Raw genomic sequence first — 20,809 nt, forward strand, 5'->3', positions numbered from 1 at the left:
GAGAAATATTATTCGCGCGTCGCAAGCATAAAGTTGCCGGTGATCGTTGCTAAACAGAGTGCAATGACGTCCCGTAGTGAAAATCGCAGTCACGAGGATGCCGCCGACGCTGCACTCACGACACCGCCAAAGCGGCCGCAGACCATCCGCAGACCAAGGAGGATACTGCAGACATGGTTCTGTGCAAGGTTGTTCAGAGTTGGTCCATATTTCTCTATGGTTGGTCGTGCCTTGCGTGATTCTGTGAACTGGGAGCCGCCATTTTTTTAAAATGTGCTCGTCTTGGCTTTAGCCAACTTCTCATAGGATTCCTCCTTGGAGTAGCGCAAAGTACGCACGCAATTTCTGAGAAATAGCGTACGTTAAAATAATCCATGTAAAGCGCAAAACGTGGTTAGTTCGGCGTATGCGTAGTGGCGACGACGCGATTTTTTTTTGCGTACACAAAGCTTTAGCATGTGCAAACGTTGGCATGTGCTATTCTAAAACTTGCTCACTGATCTCAATGAACTTGCTAGTGAGAAGTTGGCTAAAGCCAAGACGAGCAGAGTAAAAAAAATGGCAGCTCCCAGGAGTCGGCACCGTGGCTAAGGCCGCTGAGGGGCGTCCTGAGGGCGACGTCGGCGGCATCCTCGCGACTGCGATTTTCAATACGGGACGACATCGCACTCGGTTTGGAAAACTCAGTAAGTCTGAGCAACGATCACCGGTGACTTGATGCTTGCGATGCGCGAACATTTCTGGGCGAAAGTCAGTACACGAGACCTCTTGCCGATGCGACTCGAGCGGACACGACCGGTCGACCGCTCGCGTCGCATTCTCATGTCTAAACAAATTTGAAATGTTAATCTGGACCAAAATCTTGTGTTTTCTTCCTCAAGTTACAGCATTTCGTGTGTGAAATAAAAATCGTGACTACATTGGTGGCATTGCGGCCGAGAAACGCTATTCTAATACTTGCGCAGCGTGCGCTAACGAAAGCACTAAGTTTAGCGCTACCATGCTCTAAAATTGCGTACTATCGGGGAAAAATGAAATGCGAACAGAGGAGCGCGTGGCTCGCGGTACAGGCTGCGCCGCCTGGAAGTGAGCCTAGGGGCGAGGGCGCGTGGCCTACTTCAATGTGTTCACGCCCCTCGATTCGCGATCCTCCAGCTTCGGCAGTGCGCCTCTTAGTGCGCTGAAAGCTGTCACCGCTATCTTTGCCTGCTCGGCGAGTGCAGCGAGCTTCTTTGCACCGCACGCGCTGAGCCAGCAAAGATAGCGGTGATAGCTTTCAGCGCACTAAGAGGCGCACTGCTGAAGCTCGGGGAGCACAGACGGAGGGGGGCGAACACGTCGGAGTAGGCCACGCACCCTCGCTCCTAGGCTTTTAGGCGGCGCAGCCTGTACTGCGAGCCACGCGCTCCTCTGTTCGCATTTCATTTTTCTCGATAGTGCGTTATTCTAAAACTCCCAGTCTTACCGGTAAGTGGCCTTCGGTGATCGCGGGTTAGTCATTGTGTGCCCCACTGTCCGCCACTCATCGCAGTGTCTGCGGCAGTAAAATTAGGAGGTGCTGTGTCTTCAAGTGCGTTGCCTGTAAAGCCGACGGTGTGTCGCTATTCCAGTTTCGCAGGAACCGCACAATAAAGAATAAGTGGAGTCGGGTGATCGGCAGGGATCGCTCTGATGCCCCCGATTCCACCTTGGTGTGCTCTACGCATTTCCCAGACGACCTGGTAGATAAGAAGGGTAAGCTGCGACTGAGAAAGTGTACCTTCACGACGCTACAACTCAAAGGAGACGGGAGGAGATCAGGGGCCCTATGTTGCACTTCTGGGACTCCCACGGCGACTAGAAAGAAGGAGGTGACGTCAACAACGCAGCAAACGCAGATTGGATGTTGATTGGTGAGAGTCGCTGATGACGAATTGCTGCACAAGAAAACATAAGCTTTGTTTTCTGCGGAAATTCGTCATCAGCAGCTCTGACCAATCAACATCCATTCTGCATTTGCTGCGTTGTTGACGTCACTTCCTTCTCCCTAGTTGCCGTGGGAGTCTAAAACGTGCAACATAGGTACCCAGTGTGCAATCGTACCGGTAAGTGGTCTTCGGGGATCGCGGGTTACCTGTCGAGCCAGTTTCGCGACTCCAGCGAACTATAAGGGGCTGGTCAGGCAATATGGTGGACGAAAGGAGGTCGTTTTCGTCGTTCAGCACAGAGACCACCATAATTTCTTGCACTGCAGCATAAAATCGTTGTTACATATTAAAGCAGAACGATTGTTGGACGGTACAAACCTTCTTCTAGTCAGTGCGTAGGAATGACGCAGCAGAAGCATAAAAATAATTAATGGAAACAATGTTTGTTTTTACGCTGCATATGAGAATAGCGATAGCAGACGACAGTCTAAACGGCCTCCTCTCTTGAGCTTCTCGGCGTTCCTGCCACGCGGCGTCGATTTTGCTGGAGTCGCCAATACCTCCTGATGCTGCGAGCTAATGGTACCAATCAAACAACAGCAAAAGTACACCAACATAGTTTATGCCATGTGTCTGTACATGTTCTATCATCACTGAACCAATCTTGTACAGGGAAGTCTCAGTGAATTGAGCTTTTCATGCTGTTTGATTAGTCCCACCAGCTTGTAGCATTGACTGCGTCCGGACATATGTTGAAACGAAGTATACAAACTTATGGGAACATTCAAGCAGTGAGGAAAGCACCTCACAGTGTTGGCCACTTTTTTGTGCATGTGTTATCATCGTCTGAATCAATCGACCGCAGTAAATGCAGTGTGACTGTGGTTTTTGTATGCGTATTTCTATTTGGTGTTAGGCATTCAAGCCTTTTGACTACTCTCTGGCTTACGTTGAAAAGGAGTGCAGTGCAACTTCTAGTTGCGCTTCAAAGGCTTGCAGCCCATGGCATCCTAGCTACCCAGAATAAACAACGGTTTGTGCATCACAGCAATGGGAGAGAGGTATCTCTCAAGCCTAAACCAGAAATATGAAAATACGAAACCTAGAAGCCGCCACCCACTAATCGCATTGCTTACTTTCCACAGTTTGTTTATCATACCGCTACACTTTACGCTTATCATTTTCATAGTCTCCCAGTATCAACATTTTCCTATTGTCTCGCTTAACATTGCCAGAAGAGAAACCACCTATTTCAAGGAATAGAACTTCACTCAGTGAGGATTGTGCAGGAGTGCCCCCTTCCGACATGTGCCTGGGGAGACAATGACACAACACTTCTTTTGTGAAGGAAGGTAAACTGAGCGAACATAGTTATCTCAACTAATTTGTGTAGGGGGAGCCATCTGACTGCAGAAGCGTGGTTCAAATGATCTTCATCATCTTGTCGTGACTGGGAGTGGGCAAGCTTGATATGCCTGTGATTTGGGAGAGCTAATGAATGGAAAAATTGACAATATAGTTGAAGTGTTTGGGCCAGTTTTGAACTATAGTCCGTTGCAACCTAAGAACGAAGGGCAAGGGTAAAACAAGCCGGGGAGGAGGAAGCAGACGGAATGCTGGAGAAGAGAGGGAGAAACCTCCTTCTCTCTTTAGCGTTCCATCTGCTTCCTCCTCCCCGGCCCGTCTTACCCTTGCCCTTCGTTCTTAGGTTGCAACGGACTATAGGTGAATGACTCTGCCTGTTTCAGGCACGGAGGTAAGCTTGCTTTGTAATCTTCCTTACAGAGACTCCAGATGCCCCTGCTGTTTCAGCCTGTCAGGGCTTTCCTTCTGAGGATGCCAGTGGTCTCTCCTCCTCCCACGAGTACCTGGATTTAGGCCAAGCAACCACCATCGTGGTGAGGCAAGGCAAGCTCCTCTTGCGGCACAACTTGTAGATTGTACAACCAGTTGTAGAGGGAAAGCCAGACATTGAACGAGAACGGTTCTTGTTACAATGTGGGGCTTTATACGAAAACATGCATTAAGGATTAGAAAGAAATAGAAGTTTTAACGTTTGACTATTGAATACATTCAGGACCACTATTATGCCCGTTACCAAAACACAGTAACCAAATAGTATTGCTTGTTTGTGTGTCCAAACTTGACCCACGACTGAGATTCATTACCATCCTGCAATTGTACTAAAATACAATTACCGTTACTTCTAAACTAATTCATTTTACTTTCGCTTTAGTTTAGGAATTGCTTTGAAATTCAGTACTATTGCATTTTGCTTATGTCCCACAAATCCCCCGGCGACCTCCATGTGCAACCAGGGGGATGAAGGAATTAACTTTGTTATATTTAAAGACAGGTTTTGGCGGAGAAGACGTTGCAGCGTAGCGTCTTTTTTGTGTCCTGTAAAGGCTTAGGGGAATAAAAAAAAAATCAGATTTGTGGTAGGAAACAAAAATTTATTTAAAGAACAGAGAAGCAAGGTCAGTCTGGTTAACATGCAACAGTTCCACTGCAAGTGCAAATGGAAGAGAAAAGAAAGACAGTAAGCTAAAAAAAGGAAAAAGGAATGCAGCAATTATGAAGCATAGGACACTATGGAATTACAGTCGATACGAAGTTGCTAGGGGAATAGGAAACAAAGTCATGGTGCAGGGGAGTTGTCTTTTGGCAGTGCGGTGTTACCTATGCATGAAATCTGAGATCCAGTTGAATTTCAAGACACGGCAGAGGTGCGTGGGCAGACTGGCGTTGGGAGCGCACGGGAATACACCAAAAGAAGGAGTGCAGGGTGACGTGGGCAAGGCACCTTTTAAGGTTAGCGAGGCCCTCAGTATGTTGAAATTTGAACAGATTAGACACGATGGATGATACACGACGAACAAGAAAAGTATGTAAGCATCTATATATGAAAAGTCTGAACATTACACGGGCAAACCGAACCCAAAAACCGAGTCTAGGGCAGACCGTACTACCTTCGTAGAAAGGGAAGTACAAGAAGCCGAGAGAATATTGTGGGAGGAAAGAATGCAGGGAAAATCAGCTTTAACTATGTATAGGGGACGAAAAAAGGAAGGAACTTTGGTATGATAATTCACAGGAGAGCTCGTTGTTATTTTAGGCTAGAAAAGGAGTATCGAGGGCGAGTTCCAACAGTGTTTATAAGTGCTTTAAGTACATTGTACTTGAAGTACTACTTTAACGAGGTTGCAAACTCACGGGTCCGCACATGTCTCAGGCCAGTGCCTGCGGCCACCGGCACATAAAAAATATTTTGTTTGTAAAAACTACACACATAAAAATAAAACTTTCTCAAAAACATTCCTTGTGAGTTATGGAAGATGATAAAAAGAGTTTTCGAAATCATAAAAAAAGTCAGAGTGCAGGTGAGCTGCTGTAAGTTGAACATGGTTGTAAACCTGAGACTGGGGCTGAAAAGAGAACACAACAGAAGGTAGAAAAAGAGGAGGCAACGTCTCAAGCCCAGCTGCAAAGTTTATTTCGTACACGCCTTATAAACCACATCTCTTACGCCGTCTCTACAAAAAAAAAAGAACACATGACAACAGGACAATGACATTTGGGTTAACCTCCTCTTATCTCCCTTGACCTCGGCTGTGAGACAATCACACAAAGGGTCACATTCTTGCATAACCACCGCCACCCGGCGAACGTAGGTGAAAACACTAGTGAACACAAAGAAAGGGTTCCTTTCTTTGTGTTCACTAGTGTTTTTAAAAATACAGTGCCAGCAGCCTTGAAGTGGACGGGAATACTGCGGAACACTCTGATCATATATTTAATCAGACAAACCTTGCTTATGAACATTTTGTGGCAGCCTTACCGAGTAAGAAAAATAATCAAATTGAGTTGGCCGATAATTTTACCCCGGCATCAGTTCTCCTCGAACTGCCCCAGGTATCTCAAGAACACTGTCACCGCCGCTGCACTCCACATTGTTTCGAAGCAGCCGTTGGATGTTTCGTGTCTCCGCACTCTTCGGAATTTCCACAGGTACCTCTCCGACGTCGCTTTGTGTATACACTGGCCACACGTAAGGTCTACGATCGCAGCATTCGAGGTAGGAGCAACAATGGGAATGTCCGCAACATGTTTTCACGCACCCCTCTAGATTGTTGCTGCTATGAAAATCATTTGCCGGCTCGGCAAGCAGGCTCGCAAGAGAAAATATGACACGCGCAAAGCAGGTTGCGGTCTTTCATCTTCGGGTCGCGGGCGCGCTCTCTCGTGCAAACTTCTCGAACCCGTCCAATATGCCTTGTTTGTTCTGCAAAATGGTGGACAGTGTCAAACAACCGATGCCGGAATGTAGAATTCTTTGGCGATTTCGGACTTGGGCCGGCCACTCTTCTCAACCTTGCAGATCTAAGCGACTTTCGGTAAACACTCCCAACCTTCCATATGACGCATGTGTTTGTGTAGTACGCTGCAGGCGTACTACGCAAACACGCCTGCACAGGCGCGCGCGTCGGGGGCTCCCCAGGGGATGATTTCCTCTGGGTTCCATCGTTCCGTTGACTTGATTCAAAAAGGAGTGGTGCACCTTTGGATGCAGGTGCCTTGTGTAGTGTCGGAACGTTGACGCTGCTCCCGCTGCTCCTTGCCCTCATCCCCACTTCGGCGCATCAGCATGGAAGCGGCGCTCTGCACGCTCTGCCCTCCGTCACTTGTTTACTCTGTTTTCCCAGTTTGCCATTTGCCTCGGTGAAGAAGGGGAGGGAATGCAAGGGCCTTCGTTTGCCTCCGTGTAAGCTTGCATGCTTTCGGCACTGCGGCTTTCGTAATGAGAGTGGTCGGCCGCTGGTAGAATAATTCAGTTAGAAATGTATGCATTTTGGTTGGGACCACGTCGAACTTCGTAAAAACGACAATTAAAAAAATTTGATTCCGTTATAACGAGGGATTACTGTATTTGATTTTGTTTCACATGATGATAATCCCTAACGAAGAGGAACAAGGGGGACCCATGTAGGTAAGGGGAACAAGGGGGACACATGTCGGTTTTTTATGCAAGGTGCAATAATAATAATGTTTATTTCCACCAAAAGATGGTGGTGGCGGTCAGGAAAAAAAAGCTGTGAGGTACATCTTGACGGGTTCCTGACCGCCTACAGCAGCAGCAAGAGTGAGGAAATAGTACATTAATCAAAAGAGAAACAAAAATGTACAGAAAATGATCGCTATCACCACATTATAAGCACAACACTCTAGATTATTACATTGTTGACACCAGAAATAGGAGTTGTGGCCCAGGCTAGCTGGTGAACGTTCATACTTGAAAAACCCCCGAGACAAGACTTTGTTGTGTTTATCCCTTCCTTTTCCCTTGTCTCGGAATTTTTCTAGTATGATTGTTGACATATTGGCATGACAGTCAAAAAAAAAAAAAATAAGCTCATAGTAATAAAAGTAAGCATGAACACTAGTGAAGAGAGTAACTACACTAATTATCAGTGAAAAAAGGGTTACCTGCTTTCACTCAGCAATAACTTATCCCAATCAATACCTTTAGCTAAATACAATATTCTATGGTAGGCTTTTTTTAATTTTTATTGATTATATCTCCTTTGGTTACACTGGTGTTTTACCAGAATATCCGGAAAGATGCCCCACTCCCAAAGATAACATACCCATATTTTTGGCATAATTTGCTGTTTTATCTCAAAACAACAAAAGATAGCATACTTTTAGTAATTGTAGGGCTCTGGCCAATGGTGCCCTTGGTAGAAGTGGTGTTGCTTAGCCACGGCAGGAGACAAGTCAACATTGCTGACTGGGAACTGCAGTCGAAGTTTGTTCATTGCTCCTCTCTGCATTCACAAGTTTTTGAAGTCGCAGAATCTACAACTAGCACTTTTCCATTTTTGTTATTTATTGCACACCAAAAGTTAGCTAAGTCCTTATTTTCACCCTATTTGCGTTTGGCTTTAGGTAGCCTATTCTTATTATAATAAATATATATATATTGATGTTCTTTTCATATCCGGTGAGACTTTTTGGGTATACAACTTTCTGATTTAAGTGTTTCTTAAAGGGGTTTTGAAACATTTTTTCGAAATTCTGAGCTATATTTCTACATGGAATGGTTGCCCCTATGTATACATCAGATTCATTCATTTGATCGTTGAGGTTCATTTACTAGTGTAAAAAAGATAATTTCGGTTTTCCTTGGGAATCCTTTTTTTGTTCTATGAATGTGCCACTGTAGGCAACCAATGAGAAACTTTTAATGTCTCAGCAATATGGCGATGTAGACGGGACTTGATGGACAAACGTGTCAGATTTCGCTCTAACAGTGGTACGATATGGATGTCAGGCAGACAGTTCAATTTATCACATTTGACGTCTTTATGCTCAGATACTTGTAAGATGGCTAGATGGCTGACCCCATTGAGCTCTAGCGTCGCCCATTCAAGCTGGACCCCCCTCCCCCCCCCCGCTCCGGATACCATCGTAAAATGACGAGCTGCGAAAACATTCTCGCTTTGACCGGAATATAGCTGATCTGCTCGGTAGAACAAGGACAAGAGGTCAGGAAATATAAGCCAAATGAATCGCCTTTACGTGCTTGAGGAGCGGCATGTCAAGTTACTCCTGAGGAAGATTCTCAGAGAAATTTAATGGAACACTCGCTTTCATAAAGGGTAAAGTGGCCAAAAGTCCCGATTTAGGCGAGAAAAGTCCCGCTTTTCCGGTCTCGGTCCTGCTGTCCCGCCAGCATGCTTCTGGGATGATGTTTAGTCCCTGTTCCGCATCCCCGATGAGATAAAAGACACAGTTAAATGAAAGGATGCATCAGTAGAGAGGCTGCTTTCTCTGATCAGTGTACAAGATTTATAGCGATGCTGATGCTAAAGGTTAATTTGCGGATGACATGTTTACAGTACTATGGACATAGTATCTACAAATGTAAATACATTATAGTTAAAAGAAACATTCTAACCAAACATATTACATGCAGATGCCAGACAGTGTGCAAACTGCAACAAAAAGAAATGCGCACGTCATGTACAAAATAATGAAAGTAGGTCTGATTTGTCACCAAAATTTTATGCTTTCGAGTGTCGCATCACAATACCTCCCACCCCGATACGCGTTTTGCTTTGGGGCCTGAGGAATATGGTCATTTTATAGCCAGTAGTGGGAAAACTGCTATGTCCTATGACAACACCGATAAAAATGAACTGCCCAAAATGGTTGTGCTGATAGTCGAGAGGTCAGGCACTTGCGTCCCACCCTCTTACTGATTTTTCTGAGGTCTGGGTTTGAATCCTCTTGGGATTGTAATTGTGTATTACTTTAGTTCATGTTTTATTTTAATTCTAACCCTCAATCACGCCCCACAACTGTATTCCACAACTAATGCGGGCTGTGGCGACAAGTGCAGCATGGTAATGATGGTTACCAAACGACAGGGGATCGGGATGTGTTTGAAACCGAAACTCTTTTGCAGTTACATGATGTAGTACCGTAAAATAATTACAAGAATGCCATTAAGTAACTCAATGTTTTAGAACGCAGCTCTTAGGCGCCCGTTTTCAGATTGAGTGGCGGCGCCGTCGGCGCAAACATTACCGCGCACGTTGCATCACCAGACGACACAGTTTCCCCGCTTAATTTTGCGTGGACACTGAATTGATGTTGAGGCCACACCATGTCAGTTTCCCTTCTAAATATAGCGGGGAAATTTTGCTAAATTTCTCACAAAATCTAGCGGGAAATTTAGCGAAAATTTTCCGCTAAATGGGAGGCGAGGAGGAGGGGAGGGTACGGAAAGGAAGAGAGGCATGCCCTCCTTTCTGTACCCTCCCCTCCTCCTTAAGAGCTGCGCTCTAATTTCGCATTTCGCGAATATCTCAACGTCTTTCACTTTTTTATACCTCACAGTTTATTATTTCAAGATTAAATAAAGTTGAATATCTGTTCAACCTTCTTACATACATGCCGTGAAGTTTCGTTGCTCATGCTGCCTATGGGTGTCGTATAGTTGTTGCAGACAGTCCAAAAAGCTTGATTTTTAAACACTTTTTATAAAATGCGTACGCAATATTTTGCCGTAGCACCTAGGAATCAACGTCTCGGTGGTTTATAGAAAAAAAAAAAAAACGCATCTCCACATGGTGAATGATGTTGATTGGGGCGAAGCTCTGGTGGTGCTTGTCTGCATAGACACTGAGCCGCAGCATGCCGAGCCTTTCGTTCGTTTCATCCATGTCATGCTGTGGTCAAATGCTCAAATGCGTATATAACCACGTTCCATACCACACATTCTCTTTCTGACATGGATGAAAACGAACGAAAGGCTCGGCATGCTGCGGCTCACCATCTACGCAGACAAGCACCACCAGAGCTTTGCCCTAATCAACACCATTCACCACGTGGAGATGCAGTTTTTTTTTTCCTACACGAGCACGGGAGCACATGCTCACGTGCTCGTAATTACGTGAGCTCACGAGCAGGAGCACGTGCACCCGACGGCGGACGGACATACGGACATGGCTAGCCCCTAAGGAGCTTCGCCCCTAAAAAAAATTGGTGTCTAACATATCCATTTTCTTTCCTTGACCCCTTTGATCAGTGTGACAGGTCTCTATTGTTGTTAATGTTATTTGTTATTTTTTGCTAAAAATGGCCTAAACTGAATTATAGAGTGAGTGAGAAAAAGAAACCCCGTTTTTTGGCATACACAAATAAACTATGCACCGCAAAAACCTGAAATTAACAAAGACAGTTTGATGCTAGCAGTGTTTATAGGTTGCAAAAGTTTGAGAGCATGATAAAGCACAAAAAAAATGTTTTGACAATTGATGAATGTTAGGCCTTGTTGGACGTCGGCTCAAAAATAAATATTGCCTTTGACTTTATCTTTTTATTCAAATAATACTGTTCTCAAACTGTATTTTGTCACCAATGATAATGTCACATTCCTGCAGAAGTTCCTGCAATCCATCATTTCTTTATTCAAACCAAAAAACTGAGTTTCGTTTTCTAAATCTGACTCGATATGTCATGTGCCATACTACTGCCTCGAAAATGATTGTGCACTTGATTTGCAGGAGCATCTCTTTACAATCTTTCAAACCTTCCAAGTCATCAATGCTTCAGTGAAGATGCAATCATCAACGCTGTGCAACGTTTGCAAGCACCTCTGCTTGCACCATTTCATTCGTAATTAGGACTCTCCCTGAGCCTCCACTGGCTCCACAACTAAAGGACTGTCCATGCAGGGCACAACATCTGCTGTACATAGCAAACACACCTCAACAGGCGTGAGTGTTAAGGTGTGCGCATACGTTTCCAACGAGGATATGAACTAAGTAAACAGTATGACATCTCCTTACCTCCTTACTGCCGTCTCCTCTCCCGTTTCGTTTTGAGAGATTTGGGACTGGCATCAACAAGGGAGCCCTTGAGTTAGGCCTTAAGCCAGCAGAGCATGTGAGTGTCGTTTGTACCCACGTCGTGTGCATGCTCCAAGGCTTTGTCCAAGGATGCCAGTAGAGAGAGTGGCTTTCTCCCGGCAGTAAATGTCTCGAAGCTGACTGGAAAGCGAGGAAAGACCCCCCTTCTCGTGTAGCAAAGGCTGAGTACAGCACGAGCGGAGCTCTGTGTCGACAGCCCTTGATGTAGTTGGCCACTATCAAGTGACTCAAGCCAGTGTGATGCCTACAAAGGATCTCCTATAGCCCGTTGCAACTCAAGCAGTTAGGGCGAGGGAAGGGAAGGCAAGGGAGGAGGAACCAGACGGAATGTTAAAGAGAGGAGGAGATTTCTCCCTGTCTTCTGCAGCGTTCCGTCTGCTTCCTCCTCCCCTTCCTTTCTTTCCCTCTCCCTACCGTCTTGAGTTGCAATGGACTATAGCATTGCTTTTTTGTGTAAAGCTAAAATATCTCTCCATCTCAAACAAACCATCAAATTTTGCTGGGTGCCGAGCCATGCGGACCTTTGAGGAAATAATGAAGCATACTAGCTGGCCGCATCTGTGTAGGGTTCTATAGAAGCCTCTTTTGGCTTGTTTCACGAGGGTTTCAAGCCACTTTTCAAGAAATCCATTTTCAACTCATGGCAGCTGAAATGGAATGTCGAAAAAGAAAACAAACTTAATGTTATCAAACTCATATCGGGCATTTTGGAGAGCTCCTTTCACAGAGACCGTCGTCCTGAAGTTCTCCTGACAATTGGTCGTTCTTGCTGGATGCATGAATACCTTCTCTGTGGCAAGGATGCAAAGCTGTATGACCAATATAGGAAACTTTTGACTATCTTGCATATATTGTGGCACTGTGGCTTTTATTATGATTTATGTCGATCGTGCTTTCCAGAGCTTTTTAGGGAACATCTTCCATTTCTTCCCATAAAACTGATCGGTAATGACCCTTTACTTTCGTTCAACCACATTTTAGATTACCTTAAGAAAATTGTTATAATTTTCTCAAGATAATATAATTTTAAGCTATAATTATATAATTATAATTTTAAGTTATAATTATATAATTATAATTTATAATATAATTTTTATTTTATAATTTTATAATTTTTTAAATAAAATTTATAATTTTAATTTTTAAAACTCTTATTACATTGGTATTCTCAATTGTTCTAAATTACTCTCACTTTGCACAATATGGCCTCAGTAGCTTTTGTGCCACTAAACCTGTAATCAACAACAACAGAGCCTTTGTGATGCAGTCCTTTTGCCACTCTTGAATTGATCACTTCAGGCACAGGAGGTGGAAAGATACCTGTACTGTAACCGCATTCTTTAGCTGCAAAAAGTGTTTTTGTTTTTCGTGGTACATGGTTAGCCAATGACTATTCTTGAAATAATAGACTTTTAGCATACAATTGGATATCGCAAAACATGTCATCTTACGTGCCTATAAGCCATTGTGCTGCTTACAAGCCAGTCGGTATTTGTTTGCACCAGGAGTGGGCATGACATTTGTGCAGAAATCAGATTTGTGTGAAGTGAAGCGTTTGTGCATGTTTCGTGCCAACAACGGCGTCACTGTGGCGGCTCGACACCAAGACTGTAAGCTGGTGTATATGCTTGTAAGGGCATCGCAATATTTCTGCTCCGAAGCTACACCGTTACTGCACTCGTGATGCCAGCTCACTGGTTATGCCTTTGGTGAACAGAACTAGAAACTTTGGAGTTTCAATATTTTTATATAGCTGTCTATAAGAGCCATAGCAAGAAAATGTGTGATGATAGCATGGAAGTGCTGAAAAGGCGATTTTTTTTTTTACATCTATTGTAATGTTTTGAGGGATATAGCCCGCCAAAAATTTAGAGCAAATCGGATGAAAACAAGGAGTGGGCTAACTTTTGGTGTGCCATAAAATAAAAGTTGAAGAAATGCTATGTAGTTTTAGATGTGATGACTTTTGAAACTTGTGGTTGCAGGGAGGGGCAATGAACCAAAGACTGTCCCTCCCTGTCAGCAATGTTCGCTTATATCCCGCCATTGTTAAGTAACATTGTTTTTTCTGCGGTCAGCATTGGCCAGGGTCCTGCAATTACTGGAAGTGGGCTGTCTTGCAGAGTTTCTGGAGAAAATAGCAAATCATGCCAAAAATTGGTGTAGGCTATTTTTAGGGGGTGGGGCACCTTTCTGGACATTACAATAGTAGTACCTGGAGATGCCATTTGTACTGAATGCAAGCTTCTCCATATGTCTTTTAGCTTTTGATAAGCTTTGGGATTGTATATCTGTCAGCAGTATTATTGAAATGGGTGTTTAATTAATCACGTAAAAAGTTTTTTTTTCTTTGAAAAGTAAGCAAGGCTATGGTGTTCCTTTCCAAGCTCTTCATGTTCTTAATATAAAAGTTGGCACTTGTCAAAAGCACAGCCAGTGAGGTGGTTTATCAGACAAAAGGGACTCTAAAACTTTGTCATTATTTTATTTGTAATCTCAAATCTGTTGCAATGGGCCCTTTTGCAAACGCTCACCTTAGGGTTTCATGCATTCTTCATGTATTCTGCATGAGAGTGTCACTACTTTGTAAAAGGGTCTATTACAGCCCCAGATGTAAATGCACTTTCATAGGTGGTACACGCAAGAGAACCTTGCTTGATCGTTTGGTGAAGACTCTTTGGAATGTAAAGTAAATTTTTGATTCTAGAAAATTGTTTTGTAACGTCCCTCATCACAAGGTTTTTTTTAGAAACTTGTCAAAATGTTTTGATTCCAGAGATTATTTTCTGCAGCTGCCTTCTCATTATAGTTTCTTTTTTAGGTAGATGTAAAAATGTTTTACTGGAAAGTGGTACACAAACTGAGTTGGTTCCTTGTGAGCCCGGAGATTTTAAAATGCCTAAATATGGACAACCAATTTTCTGCTTCTTTTGGTGAAAAGTGTTGTTTATGTGTTCATTTATTGTTTTGTTTACATTGATAAATCATTTTTATGCACTTGTCGAACTCTAATACTTTGTCAACTGTACTTTACTTCTTGCTAGAAAATTCAGCCAAATAAAAAAACTGCGATTAAAGTGTCTATGGAAAAAAGTATGACATATGGTAAAAAGAATTCAGTGTATGTACCGTGAGAGGTAGAGTCTGGCTGTATGAACACTGGTCCTGTTTACGTTACTTGTGACCGTTTTTTCTGGGCATTCTTGTTACCACTTTCTTTTGCTACAATATGCCTTTGGCGTTCATGTCAGTGTGTCATGTTTGGGGTATTAACAAGTGGTCAAATGCTTGCCTCACTTGAGCGGCAGTGTATTTGCAATTTATTCTCTTCGACATTGCAGGTCGACTCTGGCAACCATCGCAAGATTCGGCAAATGGCACAGTGTTGCTTTGCAAAGAGGCTTCTTCCCACTGGCCAACTCACCTTTTGGGATCATGCATTTTTCTGTGCAGTGTTCCTGCTTATTTCAGTCTAGCATCATCGAATTGAGTGTTTCTCATTGCATAAAATAGATCTCCCCTCCAATTGGTTTCTTTTTTTTTTTTTCAGAAATAAAATTGGGTGCACTTGCCACTCTATTCTTTTATTTCAAATTGGCTATAAATCGGTTGTGCCTTCCAAAGGTAGTGTCAGGTATATTAGTTTATAAATATTTCTTTTCCTTGCCCTAATTTATGCATCAAATGAATCCCAAAAGTTTAGATGAGCACAGGCAGTCGAGTTACATGATCACATTCACCACCACTCCATGTGTGCTAAACAAGACGTGTGATCTGGTGTCCTGCAACGCATGCTCTTGCCTGGTGCTTGAGGCTGCAAGATGTCACCAATTGTTTTGTAAATTGCATTCTTGCGCTGGAAGCAGTGCTTGCACACTCCAGTGGTGTGCAATCTTTTATAGGTTTACGGGGACATTGAGTGTACAGTGGCGTTTTGTAGAACATTATTACAATGAAAAGACATCACAATATGGTACCTCCACAGTACCATAATATTTCCTGCAGCCTCATATGTCAGCAATTTCAAAACCCGGAAAATAGGCTCATTTATTGTTTCTTACGGCTATTAGGATGTGAGTTGAGCTACTTCAATGAAAGATAAAGTAAGTGCACATAAGCATTTACTACATGAAACGGGCTATGCTTACCAATTTTTCATTAACTTAAAGTGTGATATCACATGAATGTAATAACATCCTTTCTTAATAGTTCTTTGCTGAGTTTTCTTCTTAAACGAACAGGAGTTGAGACACTCTTTTGTATGTGCTACTTTCTGCTAAAGGCAGTGCAGACTTGCCATGCTTGTCTAATGTTTGCACCTTGACATTGGGCTTTTGTTGTCTTTGACTTTCCTTGTCTTGTTTCTCTGATCTCCCCTACAGTGCTGGTCGAAGCAGCCTTCTGGGACGACAAGGACGGTGAGAGCGACTCCTCTTCCTTGGGAGGCGAACTGGTTGAGTCGAAACGCACGATGCGTCCACGATATGAGGGCATGTACCACTGCGAGTTCTGCCCTTACTCTAGTGATATTCTACGTAATGTCACCAGGCACGAAAAGAGACACACAGGCGAGAAGCCTTTCCACTGCTCTGTCTGCGAGAAAGCATTTGCTGTAAGCGGTGACTTACGGATTCACATGAGAACCCACACGGGAGAGAAACCATTTTGTTGTGATGTTTGCCAGAAGGCATTTGCAAAACAAAGTCACCTGGTGATTCACAAGAGGGTCCATACGGGCGAGAAACCGTACCAGTGTGGCACCTGTGAGAAAGAATTTTCGCAGAAATCTAACTTGTTGTGTCACGAGAGAACCCACAGTGGCGAGCGGCCTTACAAGTGTAGAGTCTGTGGTAAAACGTTTAAACATAGCCATCATTTGAGTAGGCATCGGAAACAAGTGCACGAGTGAGGGATCTGCGTCATGCAATATCTGGAGATATGAAAGAACTCTTCTATGTTTCACTGTGCACTTCACTGCCTGTCGTCTATTCAAATGAAGTTTAGAAATAGAGGCACATTTATGCTCTAGACATTATCTGTTGCAATTAAGAAACATCTGCAGTACTGCTGTGTAGCATTTTTTTGTTTAATACAATCTAGCAGCTTTTAATTTTCTGGTCATTTTTGTTTTATGATGTATAGAGCTACCTTTAATGGTTCATTTTGATTGGTAAGGGAGCATTGGTGTTAATCAAGACACCTTGAATCCTATGTATAGATTTTTGTGACGACATTTTGAAAAGTGCTTCTTCCAAAGTTGTGTGGATATCTATGCATTGAATTTTTTAATCTAGTTCTTCCACTTTGCTCCAAGTTAAATTATGTTCCTGAGGATGTAAAAAAAAAAAAGTCAGTTACTGTCCTCCTCCGTTCTTTGTGGATTCAGTGAATCACAAATAAACTACTTTCCTCTACAAGGCATTGCCTTACTGCCTCACTACTGTTGATGAGTATTCTATAAGCAACGAAAAATACCAATGTAAGCTTTGATTTCAACCTTTTTCGGACTTGATTGATCTTTGCTAGCTGGCAAAGGGGAGTATGCTTGGTGATGTCACGGCTGGGCCGTTTGCGTCAAATTTATTTTTGCTCCGCTACACTGCTGTTTGTTACGATAGGCATGTAAATAGTTTAAGCATTTTACCGTCAGTTTGAACAGCATACTGTTGGGTTTGCTACTCGTCCTTGGAAAATCTGCAACATTTCTCATTTTCGGGATCGCTTTGGGCGTCTTGAACAGCCAAGTTTAGGTCACTTCAAATGCTTGTGCACTTGAAGACTACATAGACTGCATTCCTGCATATCTCACTTTGCCACAGTGTATCTTTGCACTATTTTAAAGGATTCATTTTTATGCTGAATTGCTCGTTTTGTTGCTGTCTCTATATAGCCCTAAAACTTCAAGGGCACAAGCGCTCTAGTTAAAATCTAATGTAAAAAGGCTGGATCAGTGCAGAAATAAATGTTTGGGAATACTATCAATGAGTTGAGCTGGGTTTATCACTATATATATCGGCATGGTCATTTTGCATCATTTCAATGAAATTGACTACACCGAGTTTACGTAGCAAATATAACACATGAAGTAGAGACGTTTTGTTTTTGCCATACAGCAGATAGGTTAGCTATGCTAAGTTGGCATTCCTGCCAACTTGGCATCATTTACGATGTCTCCTGCATGGGGGACAAAACGTCTGATTAAATTTTTATATTTGTTATGTAAAGTCGGTGTAGTTTGTATCATCATGATCAGGCCCGATTTCTGGAATATTGTTGCAGTCATTGTAACCTCAGGTAATGCTGTTTAAGAAAACATTCTATTTTGTGCTTACATATTTTTCATTCTAACATCTTAGTAGAGCATTATTTTTATTACCTTTTGCAGTGGTTCACCGTTCGTCTGCTGCAGTGAGCGTTTCTAAAGAAAAAGAATGCATCTTGTCATAATAACCTTGTTTCCCTATCTGGTGCTTTCAAACATGACTGGACAGCTAGCTGAGTGTTTGAGGGAATCAAGCTGCCTGTACTTATAAGTTTGCTGACAAGTTGCAACAATAAACAGGAAAAGCAAAGAAGGCAATGATTTTCATGTCACATGAATTTTAACAAAGGATTTATGGTGGAATGAATAGGAATTAAGTTTTATGCTTGCCTCCCAAGGAGACTTCAGGTGGTCAAGTCATGTCATTATATATTGGAAAGGACTTACACTTTGAAGGCTTGAGGTCGACCTCTGCTGGTACTGAATCGGGCCAATAGGATGGGCGTGGTCATATCAAATCCTTTCTGGATGCAGATTGACTGAGCAAATTGTCTTGGTCACTTGTTTGAAGAGTAAATGTTTCTTTGTGTCCACTTTAGCTTAGAAGTTTGGCAATATTGTGTTGCCTCAATGTGCAGCAGACTAATCGGTCTATCTGTTTGGAACTTGGCATTTGAAATTTGGAAAAAAATGTGGTTTTTGTGCAGATTAATTGCCATTAATGTACTGCTCTATGTACAGTTAAATAAATTTTTTTATATAGTATGTTTGCACATGGGATTGCATGTAAGGAATTGGGGTTGATATTCTTTTTCTAAATGCATGCCTCTTTTGTGCTTCTTATTGCAAATTGTTTTGTTGCTGTAAATTTATTTTGCATGACAAACTCCTTCCTTGCTGAGGTGTCGATGGAGAAATTTCAGCGATTCCTCTGTTTATCTTTTGAGTTAAATATATATATATATAATCGGAGCTGCACCATTACCTGAGGATACATTTTATATTGAGTTAAATATATTGTATATTGAGTTACAAGCATTGTCAATGCCTATAGTACCATTGAAAAGCTTCTCCTACAAAATTTAGAATGGTATTCTCGACAACTTTTATGAGCCTCTGACAGTTTTTTTATGAAATAAATTTCAAGATTTGAGTCATGTTTCTAATGAAATACAGTCTAAGCTCGTTATAACAGACCTTGATTTTCATCAGGATTTCGGTCTGTTGTAAGGTGAGTATGTTGTGTGCAGATATGAAGTTGAGTCAATGGCGCATACAGGAAAACCAACTGAACTTCACAGATTGGTATGTTATACCCAAATGTTTGTTGTAAACAGATCTGTTATAACGAGCTTAGACTGTACTGTTGGTTTCGGAGAGATGTTTAGACTGTATCTCTGCATTTTGAGACCTCGGATCCACTGAGGCTGTTTTGATTTTATGGCTAATAAACTTGAGTTGCTAAATTGAGAAGTGTTTCTTTCAGAAGTATTTATTTTAATTAAATGTCAAGCTACAAAGTCCTAATATATTTTTAAAAATACGTAATTTGGATTATTTAGTTGCACGCTAGAAAAGCTATTGCGCATGTCTGCGTCAGACTAAATAAAAAATAAGTGAAACAGGTGCCGACATTTGAAATGCTCAAGCTTTTACAGACCAGAGTCCCCGAGTTGTCTGAAAATAGTAGTGGATTTCGAAACAAATGTGTTTGATTTGCGCTTTACTTTGACCGAAACATGTCCTTCCTTCGTTCTCTAGAAAATAATGGAGTACTACTCGCTTTCCATACGTCATAGCGTGAGGCCTATCCGCGACTCCAATCCCTCACTAAACAGCTTTGTTTTTTACCACCACGCCACGCGAACAACAATCTCGTCGCATAAGAATAAATTGGCTCGAGACCCTCAATAGGCAGGTCCGAATAGAAAACGCCATGTGCCATCTGTTTAGTTGGAGTTGCTATATATCACGACTGGAACTAAAATGGTTCCTACAGGCGAGAAACTGTACCAGTGTGGCATGTCAGAAAAAATTTGCACAGAGACCTAACATATTTTTAGGCACTTTACAAATTGTGTACCAACTAGCACACCTATCCATTCTACCTAACTTGTTGCGTCATGCAAGATCCCACATTAAAAAGCGGCCTTGCCAGTGCGACGCCTGTGGACAGGCACGTAGCCGGGGGGGGTGGGGGGGCCATGGGGCCCGGCCTCCCCCCCCCCGAAATCTTCTATTTTGCTGGGACCTCCTCTCCCCCCTCATACAGCATTTTGTCATGGGCGAGACCCCCCCCCCCCCCCTCCCCTACACAAAATCCTGGTTACGTGCTATAGAAAAATGAAAGATGTTTACAAATCCCTGTAACGCAAAATTAGAGCATAGCTTTTGAGAAGGAGGAGGGAAGGGTATTCTCCTCTTCCTGCCCTCTTCCTCCTCCCCTCCTCCTTCTCCTCCTGCATACTCTCCCATCCTCTTCCTCTTTACTTTCACCTCCTCCTCCTCCATGCACTCCCCTCCTCCCACAATTCCCCCCTAAATTTGGCTGGAAAATTGATGCCACGTGACTTCAACCCCAATTTAGTTTCCCCACTAAATTTAGCGGGAAAAATTACGTCACATGACTTCATGTGACGTCACCTATGGACAAATTTAGTTTCCGCTAGAGTTAGCGGGAAAACTAACGTCACGTGACCTCAACACCAATTCAGGTTCCCCGCTAAATTTTGCGGGAAAAATGACGTCACATGACTTCCTGTCATGTCACCTATGAGGAAATTTAGTTCCTCCGCTAGGTTTAGCGGGAAAAGTGATGTCACATCACCTCAACACCAATTCAATTTCCCGCTAAATTTAGCAGGACGATTAAAGGGGCGGTGCAACGATATTCAATTGGAATGTTTTTCACTTTACACAAGCTTACTGGCACTAGTGGGAATCAAGGATACTCGCACGCAACGCCACTGACCAAGAAACTTGTTTGTTGTGCTGTAATTTCGAGGACAAAACCGAGTGTTTTCATTCAATCTCTCCTTCGCAAAACCTGATGACGTAGCTGGGCGGCAGCAGTACCGCCCAGTGACGATATTTGAATGCGGCTCATGGATTGGACCCGAGCATGGCGTGGACACTCGATTTGCGCTCATGATAATCAATAGCTCGAGAAGCATTCGGGTAGTGTTCCGTGTCCAATCGCT

At 42.9% G+C, this 20,809-nt stretch overlaps 1 pseudogene; it reads left to right on the plus strand.

The window, feature by feature from the left end:
* The first annotated feature begins 568 nt into the window (after positions 1-568).
* LOC115319749 lies at positions 569-19,135 on the plus strand (annotated as a pseudogene).
* The last annotated feature ends 1,674 nt before the right edge of the window (positions 19,136-20,809 follow it).

This window comes from Ixodes scapularis, unplaced genomic scaffold, assembly GCF_016920785.2.
Source record: "Ixodes scapularis isolate PalLabHiFi unplaced genomic scaffold, ASM1692078v2 PGA_scaffold4__175_contigs__length_147842914, whole genome shotgun sequence".
Lineage (NCBI taxonomy): Eukaryota > Metazoa > Arthropoda > Arachnida > Ixodida > Ixodidae > Ixodes > Ixodes scapularis.